The sequence below is a fragment of the Acomys minous genome (assembly GCF_964271855.1).
Source record: "Acomys minous genome assembly, chromosome: 15".
NCBI classification, from domain to species: domain Eukaryota; kingdom Metazoa; phylum Chordata; class Mammalia; order Rodentia; family Muridae; genus Acomys; species Acomys minous.
In genome coordinates this window covers 58,077,000-58,088,032 of record NC_140497.1, presented here as the reverse complement: position 1 = coordinate 58,088,032, position 11,033 = coordinate 58,077,000, and positions in this window count along the sequence as shown.

Sequence of the window (11,033 nt, the reverse complement as noted above, 5' to 3'; positions counted from 1 at the left end):
CCTACCTTGTTTTTGCCAGAGATGTTTATTTGTCACTGTGTCTGCTGATCTTCAATTCTGGGTCATATAATAGGACGCTGACTACAAGAGCCTCATAGCGTGTTTCTTCTCCATGAGCAGACTCAGTGGGGGAGTGAGGTGTCTGACAAAAAGCCTGCAGTGACATTCTGGAAACAAGAGTTGTGAAGAAGCAAATGGTGAAGGCGTGAGAGAATGTCCTCTGAAAAGGACTTGCAGAGCCGAGCTGCAGGGAACAGGAGGAAGAAAACGCTAGTCTTCCTAGCGCTAGTGAGGGACTTTTGTCACATTAAGATTTACGGGAAGCGGCCTCATGGAGTTTATTTTTAAAACTGGACTTCAGGGAAGGCAGATATATTTCATTTATAGGAAAACCTTATCATTATGGGAAATTAAAGATGCATAAAAGTAGAATAGAATATGGGATGAGGCAGAACCCACAGTTACCAAAGCTCCTGTCAGGGTCAGAGCCCAGGCTCTTGGGAGCTCAGCATGCTGGGCTTTAGCGCCAGTTCCCACTTTCCTCATTAAAGAGCTAATAGTGAAAAAGAGAAAAGGGTGAATTAGTCAATGTGGCCATACCTGGAAAAAAGAACAAACAAAGGAGTCCAGTGACCCCCAGGTCTCTCTTCCAGCATGCGGACTTAAATACAGGCAGGAGGCATGCATACTTAAGCAGCCCTCATCAGTGTGGTCCTGCCCATCGCTGCCTTGGCTCTGGCAAGTTGTTAGAGCTATGTGAATCTCTTCTAGGGAGGCAAGTTTCTCCCTGGGCTGGGACTTCAGTCTTTCCCTCTCCCCAGCAGGGAGTTCCTGAGAGGAAATTTCAGGCCTTTGGTCCATTTTATCCCCAGTAGTCTGATAGCACAAGTGTCTTTCCTTTAAAAGATCTTCCAGGAGGTTACAACAGCACACAGGGGTGGGGGGTGGGGAATGGGGGCAGCAAGGTGGGATGGGGGGGAAAGAGGGTGGTGGTGGGGGGGAGAGGTGGGGCAGCAGGTAGCCAATGGTGGCTGATCTTCCTGCAGACTGAAAGGATGATCAAAAGGGACTAGATGTCACCCAAATCTCAAATCTCAGTCCTTAGGATTTCCAGCTCGGAACGGCTGAACATGGTCCAGACGACAGTCAGCTCTAGAGCAGCCATGTCATCCACCATCTCTCTTAAATGAGGCTGTAGAGAGTGGGCGGGGGGCATATATTTGAAAAATGAACATAGAAATAGCTACGAACATAGTTTTTCCATACATTCATGTAGTCGTGGAAATTTCTGCATTAAGCATGCCCCCTTCCCAGGCTCTTTACTTCTCATCTTACTCTTTGCTCTTCTGAGTTTTGTTTTTCAAAAGGCTAGAGTCACACAACTGGACACTGTACAGACAGCGAGACCTTAAAACACCCAGCCAGTCCTAAACGGGATGCAGTCATCAAACGCATCAGACCCATCCCCTCTGGGTGCAGGGAACCCTGTGGGACAGGAGGAGGAAAGCTTGTAAGGACCAGTGGCAATGGAGGGCACCACAGAAAAAGCCCTTCTAGACTCCAGAGGGATGACGCGCACATGAACCCACAGAGACCGTGCACAAGGCCTGCACAGGGCCGAGCCACATGGGATCCTAGCACGGAGAGGGAGACTGACACAAGTTCCCATTCTAATCAAGAAGCTATCTCCAACCGACAGCCACTTGCAAAGAAAAAGTACTTTTCTCTAACAGCCTCACTGGTAAATAAAGCACATTTAAGGGCAGGGCCCATGCTGTGCCGTAGACGACCAACACAAAATGAACTCTGATATTTTTGTAGATCTCCCCCATATTGCTTTGTTTAGACTCTTTTTTCCTTCTTTCCTCCCCCCCTTCCCTCCCTTTCTCCCTCCCAGCCTTCCTCCCTTTCCTTCTTTTTCAATTTTGTGTTTTTCTTCTGCCTTTTTTATTTTCTTTCGGTTTGTTTGTGATTTTTTTTTCTTGTTTGTTTTCTGGGTGGGTAAGGTGGAGTTGGGTGTGTGGGGAGAGTCTGGGAGGAGTTTGGTGGGGGAAAACCATGATCAGACATATTGTATTAAAATTTTATTTTCAAAAAAAAAAAAAAAAAAGGGAACCAGACTTGATGTTCCCATTTGTCCAAGCCTTTTCCTGTGCTGTTTTCACATCTTGGCATGTCACCTACAGATTTTGTGGATGCCTGGATGATGCTAAAGAATGCCAGAACAGAGGGGAGTTCCTAGTAATGGGCCAGACTTTCCAAAGGGAACCCTGACATCATAGCCAGACTTGCATGCAAGGTTTTCTAAGTTGGTATCACCTAGAGCAACCAGGAGGGCTGGGCAGAGGAGACTTGTACCATTTCTAGCCTGTTAGGATCCACACAAGGAAAAAGGGGTGTGAACTCTGGTGTGTGTACTTGTGTATGAGCACTGCCGTGCATGCGTGTGTGTGCACACTGGTGTGGAGGCCAGAGGTCGACACTGGGTGTTTTTCGCAATCTCTTTCCACTTTATGTTTTTAGAGAAGCTCTTTGAGCTTGGAGCTCATGGGGCTGGCTAGCCTGGCAGGACAGAAACCCCCGGGGTGCTCTCATCTCTGCCTCCTGCCCTGTGTTTTGGTTACAGATGCACACAGCTACACTAGGCTTTTCACAGAGGCTCTGGGAAATCTGAACTCAGGACCTCATGACAGGCCAACAAGCATCTACAAACTGGCCTATTCCTCAACTCTGGGAGCTCCATTTTAATTCTGCATCTGCTTCTCTCCTGGGTTCTACAAAGGACACTCTAGGGAAGCATGGGGGAGCCCCTGCTACAGGGTCTGGGAGGAAGGAGGGTGTGGTCTTAACAAGTCAAGCGGGACACAGAATCAGAGCCGTGCATGTCTTTCAAAGGATGTAGAACTGTGTGTGCATGCAAGGGTGTGTGCTACTTTATTTGTGAGTCAACTAAGATACGCTCCCTAAAAATTATTCTATAAAGTTAACTAAAGAGAATAATGAAGCTTTTCAATGAAAATTTGAAATAGGGATAATTGGTAGTAGGAACACTTTTCATACCCAGTTAAAATCTGAATTCTGTGTTATTCACCTAGGATTATGATATGTGAAATATACACAGATTTTTAATAGTGTTTTTTGGTTGTTCTGTTTTTAACAGCTGCTTTGAAACATCTGGAAATCTACTCAAAGAAGCAAGAATAGTGGGAAAACCTTTATTTTAGAGCTCTGCATAGAAATGACTTAACCTCCCAGGTGACATCAGGTCTCCAATGAGTTAAAGCTTCATTTATAAGACATTTGATAGTGTTGGTAGATTGTTGAGCCCAGATACACTGTGAAAATGAAATTCTAATGAAGAGATTTCTGGATCTCCTAGAACAGGGTTTAATGCAACACAGTTTGAAAGCCACCAATCTGACACTTTAAAAGGTAAGGCTCACCTTTTATTCCTACCCGTGACACCTTTCAGCCTCTACGCTTCCCTCACAGGACTCCTTTTCCCCAGAGAGGCGGCACTGAACTCATTTTAACTGGGTTTCACTGAGGACCTGAGGACAGAAAGAAATTGAAGCCGTAACACATTCTCCCTAAGTCCCTGCATCCACATACCACCCGCTCCTGTCTCCTCTGCTGACACATCGCAAGTGAGGTCTGAGCCAGAGTCAAGTAAAATCACAGCGCAGGAGGACTTCTGGCACCTCCCACCACGCCCTCCAATGCTTCCCTGCCCCGCCCCCCGGGGTTCGGGGCAGGAAGCTCATTTGCTCTTGGTTGCACCTTTGTGCCACCTGCTTTCCTCCTCCAGCACACACTGTGTTCCCGAGGGCTGTGTTTTAGATTCGTCTGTCTGTCTGTTTTCCTGTCTTATCCTCCATCAGCACGTCCTCACTCAGTGTCCCATGACCCAGACTTGGCTGAACGCCTCAGGAAGAACCGATAAACTGATCTGGCTGTGAGTACTCTTTTGCAAATATATATTATTCCTAAAACATATTTACTGGGCAATTATTTTGGGCCAGGTGGTAAGCTAAGCAATTGCCTTCCTCATTGTGACAAACACTTCATAGAAGGATTTCTCTCGGCTATGGTTTTCTAAGTCTTAGCCTGCGCTGGCTGGCTTCGTTGTTTGGGGCGCATTGTGGGTGGGGGCTCTGCAGAGACAGAATATCATGGCAAAGAGAGTGAAGTTGGCGCAGGGTAGTCAGGAAACAGAGAGGCATACCAGGAAGGAGCCTGGGACAAAATGGACCCTTCAAAGACACATCCCCAGTGACCACTTCCTGTAACTGAGCACCACCCCTCACAGATCCACTACCCAGGAGTAATTCATTCAACAACTGTCTATCAATAATTTAAACCATTGACTAAGCGAATAGAGAAGCGGCCCAATGGTTAAGATCACTTGCTGCTCTTACAGAGGACCCGGGCTCAGTTCCCAGCACTCACATAATAGCTCAGAACCAGAGGTAAATCCAGGTCTAGAGAATCCGATGCCCTCTTCTGGCCTCTATGGGCACCAAGCACACATGTGACACATACATACATACATACATGCATACAAACATTTTAAATTATTTATGAAGTCAGAACCGTCCTGATCTAATTGCCTCTGAACCCCGTCCAGTCATAGAGCTGTGCTTTCCTCACCCCCATGTGCCTCTCAGTTCAATGGGGTTGACAATCATGATTAACTGTCACAGCACTTAGTAGCTCATTGGGTTCCCATAACAGCCTGGTGAGACCAGGTAGGGAGGCATCAGGCGTGAGGGAAGCAACACAGCTGCGATTGTGTCTTGACAGATGTGTCTCTGGTTAGACAGGCTGTCTGATGTGAGGGGAACAATGTCGCTGCTGCTGTTTCATGACTCCCAGTGGTCAGAACGCCTCTCTGTGGTTAAGCATCCGTGAAGCCGAAAGCAGGCTCTTCTCACTGTCTACAGCCATGAAGACTTTCAAAGTTTCACACATGCCCTCACGAAGGGCCTACGTGCTCTAAAGGCCCCCGGCTCATTATGTCCCCATTTGTACTGTGGATTTTGAACCCCTGTGTGGGCTTTACGAGGTGGAAGATCCAATCCACCGGGAAGGGGAAAAGGTCACCTTGCCGCTGTGGATGCTCATAGCAGCTTCTCAGATCAGTAGGCTGCTTATGTGCCCCTTTGGCTCAGTCCACTCCAGTCTCCCTCCTTCCCTCCCTTCCTCCCTCCCTCCCTCCCTCCCTCCCTCTCTCTCTCTCTCTCTCTCTCGAGCATTCTAGCCTCTGCTTTGTCAGATAAGTGTCTTCTTCAATTGTCTATGTCTCTTGTCTGAACTCTTTCCTTCATCATTTGGAGCCACGGAGAGGCCTTTACACAGTTACAGTGAGATGTATGTTCTCTGACCATCATTCTTCCATTCCCGAGACCATTGGGGGAGTCTTGTTCCAGAGCCTGCCAAGTCAAAATGATGAGGTGATTTAGAGGAAACATTCTATTCCCCTAAAAAAAAAAAAACCGAACTAGCTTTCTTCCTTTCCTTCCACATAGCCATTCGAAGAACTGGCATTAGAACCAGACAACACAAATTAGCTTCCAGGGTATATCTGATCAGCTTCAGTTTGCTCACCAGAAAAATAGGAATACCAATACACCCCAGCCTAAGTATTGCAAGGGTTAAATGAAAAAGTCCGGCACCTACGATGATGCGGGTTACCATGTGACCAACACACTGTAAGTGAGTGGTTTTATTACTATTACTTGAAGATAGTGGTACCATCAAATCTTCCAAGTAAGTACATACTTACTTGGAAGTAGATGAAATTATATTACCCTCAAATAGGGTAAGAGATAGTTTATTCTGGAGCCAAGTGTGAGTGACCGTGGCCTAGGAACAAAGCTGTAGGTCACCTTAAATTCCATGTTCCAAAGTGGCAACAGTTTCATGAAGTTTTTATAGGAGCATAGTAACAACACAAAGAAAGTCATAAAACAAAACATTTGCGTGTGTTTGTGTGTGTGTGTGTGTGTGTAAACTGCAGGTAGGCAGCCTATAAGGTAGGGAAAGCTCAGCTGTAGGCCTCATGGACTAACACATGATATTGTTAGCTTTTGGGTTGGTAGAAGCTCAGGTCTGTTTGGACATTCCAAAAGGATTTACCTAACAGTGACACAATGTTTGGTCAAGCGCAGAGTCAGGCAGCCGATGGCTACTTGGGGGCTAACACAACTCAAGATGATTAGGCTCTGAGCCTGTAGTGTTGGTTTTCCACAGTCAGTGAAGCCCTGGGTGGAGCAGCCTTGTGCAATGTTTACATGGGTATGGGCTTTCCCTGAGAACTTCAGTTAGCACTTCTCACGTAGCCCAGGCTGGCCTGGAATTCACTGTGCTGCCCAGGTTGATCTCAAATTCACAATCCTCCTGTCTCAGTCTCTTAATACTGGTCTATTATTTTCTTGAGAAAAGGTCTTCCTATGCCGAACTCTTGAGTCCCCTTGCCTCAGCTTCCAAGAAGCATCACTGCTCACAGACAAGACACTGTATTTTAAACATGGGTGTTTAGTCAGGTGGTGTTGTTGCATGCTTGTCTTTAGTCCCAACACTCGGGAGGCAGGTGGATCTCTGAGTTCGAGGCCAGCCTGGTTTATAGAGCAAGTTGCAGGACAGCCAGGGCTACACAGAGAAATCCTGCCTCAAAACAAAAAACAAAAACAAACAAAAATATAAAAATAAATAAAAAGAGTTGGCAATTAAGAAATATAATACAGAACAGCCTTATATCTCTTAAAATTTTTTTTGGTCATTTTATTGCCATGACTTAAATACATGTTTTTTTTGTTGTTGTTGCTTTTTGTTGTTGTTTTTTGGTAAAATTACAAAATGAATACCAATCAGGACTATAGTTGAAAATTTAGACTATAACTGGTGCCAGGTGGTGGTAGTGGTGCATGCTTTTAATCCTAGTACTTGGCAGACAGAGGCAGGTGGATCTATGAGTTCAAGGCCAGCCTGGGTACAAAGTGAGTCCCAGGACAGCCACAGCTACACAGAGAAACACTGTCTTGAAAAAAAATTTAGACTACCCAGCTACATAGTGAAAAAAACAGAAAAGTCCCCTTTACTTAATCCATTTACATTTCTCTCCCAAATGAAAGCTTGTAGAAGGCCCTCAGCAAGCTTCCTTCCTTGAGCACATGTATCTGTGTATGTGCCACACAGCAAGTACTTACACTGACTTTTAAAAACTAACACTACTAAATTTTGTTCTGCAGCTTGCTCCCCCCCCCCCGCCAGCTTGAAGCTCTTTATATACCATTAAATAAAACCACCATATATTTTCAGAATATGGATGTGTATAATTTATTTAAAGATCATTTGTGGCTCTTTTGTGTTTTGCTATTTTATGCAATCTTGCTGTGAGTATATTTGTACCTATATATTGAAATAAATAGGGTTTTTTTTCCCAAAACTTGTAACTTCTCCCCACCAAGCATGAAGGATTTATACTAGCAGGCATAAAAGGGAATGGTGTATTTATGTGTGAGTATCAAATTAGCCCAGAGAATGTCTTTGGATAAATTGGATGGATTCATTAAATGTTTTGGACCAAGGGCCAACACAGAAAATCACCACTATCTGATTTTATTGCACCCCAAGAGACTCTGGTGTAAGGTACATGTTTGTGGATATACACCACCATCTTCCAAGTATAGTAAACTGAGACATAATTTAAGTTTGCTAGAAGACAGTATCATTGGCTTAATGTCTGTTCTCATCTGGTGTGTGGAGTTCTTCCCTCTCAAGTTTCCTAAGCCTGAGAGAGGCTTGAAAGTTGATAGTATGTTTTTTTCACTATGGCCCTTTCAACAGGGTCTAGAATTTCCAATGGGTCTAATTGTGAAACTTGTCTTCTTGATGAAATATTTTTCCTGATGAAATAGTTTTTCTTGATTTGTAGTTTTTTAAAAATTATTACTGATGTCACATCATAGATGTTGTAAATGAAACATAATTTACTTTTTTGTGTGCCTATTTTTGAGATTAAAAAAGTATAAACCTTAAGGTTGAAGGTCAGGGTTTGGAACGAAGACTGGCTGGATTACCAATTCAAAGCCTTACAAAGTTGCCTGGCTTGAACTTTGAGGTCTTGTACAGAACCTTGTTTGCCTTTCAGACAATCCGTGTGCTATTGCAGCCTGAGGGTGGATTGGCTCTGAAACACCGAGAGAAGCCTACGGCACCATTATCAGTGTAGAATACAAATAGACTATGCCCAAGGCAGTGGGTGACTGACCTGACTATATGCCAGATTACTAGGAGGCTTTTGCCACTATCACCAGCAGCAAACACATCATGACTACCACCATAACCACCACCAATATCACCATTATCTACAACACCAACAATAACATCGCCAACACCACTAATATCAATACACCACTATCAACAATCACCATTACCAACAATATTAACATAACCAATACCACTAATGCTAGCAATAATGCTAATGTCACTACCACCACCACCACCATCAACAACAACACAGCCTCACTGCCTCTCTCAATATCTCCTGGAGCACTGATGAATTTGGCTAGAGTTTTGGAATGGTCATTCATGATAATTTATTATAACAATGCGAACAAGTTATTATGAAGATAATGATAATTGCAACAATGATGTGACATATAACGCATGCTGATGGTGCTCTTAATAGTTATTATGATATCTTGGAAATTAGCATCATGTTACTAGATCTAATTAGTATAAATAAAACATGGTCTTTCTTTCATTCCCAAGGCTTACTGTTTTATTTTTAGGACATGCGCAAACAGAAGCACCCCTCCACATCCACCACTGACTTTTGAGCCCAGAGCATCTTTGATTCTTTCTGGGTCTGACTCTTTCTTGTTCCATCCAACTCATCCCTAGCACAGCAGCTTGAGAGATTTCTTTTCCTATTTCACTTTGAAAGATCATAAACTATTTTTAAAAGGTGAAAGACAAGAGTAATAAACGCATTTACCCTTTGTGTAGATTTTCTGCTGTAATAAATTTGTCTTATCTTTTTACGACTACATATATGTAATTTATTGTAATGATTGGCCCATTGGAGAGAATGTTAGTGATGGCACGATGCTTTACTCTTAAAACACTTGAATTTGTATTCTCCGTAGATGGCATTTTCTTATGTCACCCCCTCAGCACTACGATCAAACTCAAGAAACTGGACATTTAAAAACTACTATCTAATAAATAATCCACATTCATACTTCAACAATTATTCTTAAAAATAGCATGTAAAATGATTTATCTTGTTCTAGGTGATGACCCTCAGCATTTTGTATTGTCTTTAGGCTTCTTTAACCTCAGGCTTGCTTGGCCTCTCAAGTCAGGACTTTTGAAGAGTGCAAACCAATGGCAGATGGCCGTTCCACTGGTGCTGGCCGCAGAATTCCCCAGGAGCAGGTGACAGACCATTGGTAGGGTCCTTCTGCTGCGTCTCATCAGAGAGCAGAGGGCCCTTTGACCCATGGGAGACAGCTGGTTCTTCTGCCAAGCAATGCTCCAGGGGCATCTCACTGGGTTAAAGTTCTGCACCTTGGTCACTGAGGTCTCACACACATTGGTCTGCTTCTGTCCTGCCCTCTTTTCCTTTCACTATGTTCTGGCTGTTGTTGTTTTTGTCTTAAGTCCTTGACCAAGTCAAGCATCTTCCACGGAGGCTTCTGCACTCTGTTCTGCCCTCCGTTATTGAGCCCATCCATCCCAGGCGGTTAGCTATGGAAGAGGGTAAGGAAGTGTCTGATGGTGAGCTGTGTTTACAACCTTTAGTTCCCACTTCTCAAAACCTCTTGGCTTTTTTTTATAAGGAGCAGTGTGGTGGTTAATCTGGATTGGCATTTGAGTTGGGTTGGGTTGATCTAGATTATTAAAGCGCACCTCTGGTGTGTCCATGAGGGTTTTCTACCATCCATTTAGTTCACACCCTGAATGTGAGCATCACAATCCAATAGACTGGTTCTAGATGGATCAGAAGGGGGAAGACGGAAGCCCAGTAACACAGACCTGCTTTCCTTCTGCCTCTTGGTCACCATGAGGTAAGTTAATTCCATCATAACATTCTGCTTCACTTGGTCCAGAAACAGTGGAAGGCGAATGACCATGGATAGAAACTTCTGAAGCCATGAATGAATGTATTTCTTCCTTCCAGGCGTGTGTACAGCCATAATAACTAAACAGTTACAGGCAGAGCATGTGTACTTGGCACTTAGTACTGCCTACTTTTATGACAACTTGACACAAACTAGAGTTTCTGAGAAGAGGGAACAACACTTGAGAAAATGCCTCCATCAGATTGGCCTATAGGGAAGTCTGTGGAGCATTGCCTTGATTAATGGCTGAGGTGGGATGGCCCTGGGTGGTGACACTCCTGGGCAGGTGGTTCTGGGCTGTGCAAGAAAGCTGGCTGAACGAGCTGTGAGCCAGCCTTGAGGAGTGAGACGGTAAACACCGCTCTTCCATGGCTTCTGTTACTGGTGTTAGCTCTAGATTCCTGCCTTGGCTTCCCTCTGTGATGGACGAGTAAGCGCAAAGGGGAAACAGATCCTCTCCTTCCTAACTTACTCTTGGCCATGGATAACAGCAGTAGAATCATAGCTAAGCCAGCATACTAACTCCCAGGTGACTCCAGTGTTCACTTGTTTCCTGTTTGTTTTGTTTTTTAATTTTTGTTTGTTTGTGGGCTTTATTTTTTGTGGCAATGAGAGGATCTAAAATGTAGCTTTTCAAAACTTTAAGATATTTTGTGGGTTTAAAAATGTACGTATGTTTGTTTTATATGCATTGGTGCTTTGCTTGCATGTTTTTCTGTGTGAGGGTATCGAATCCACTGGAACTGGAGTGACAGACAATTGTGAGCTGCCGTGTGGGTGCTGGGAATTGAACCAGGGACCTCTGGAAGAGCAGCCAATGTGTGCTCTTAACCAAGGAGCCATCTCTCCAGCCCTAAGATATTTTGCGGTTTTACTCAAAACATTCTTGGCCTCTTAGGAATA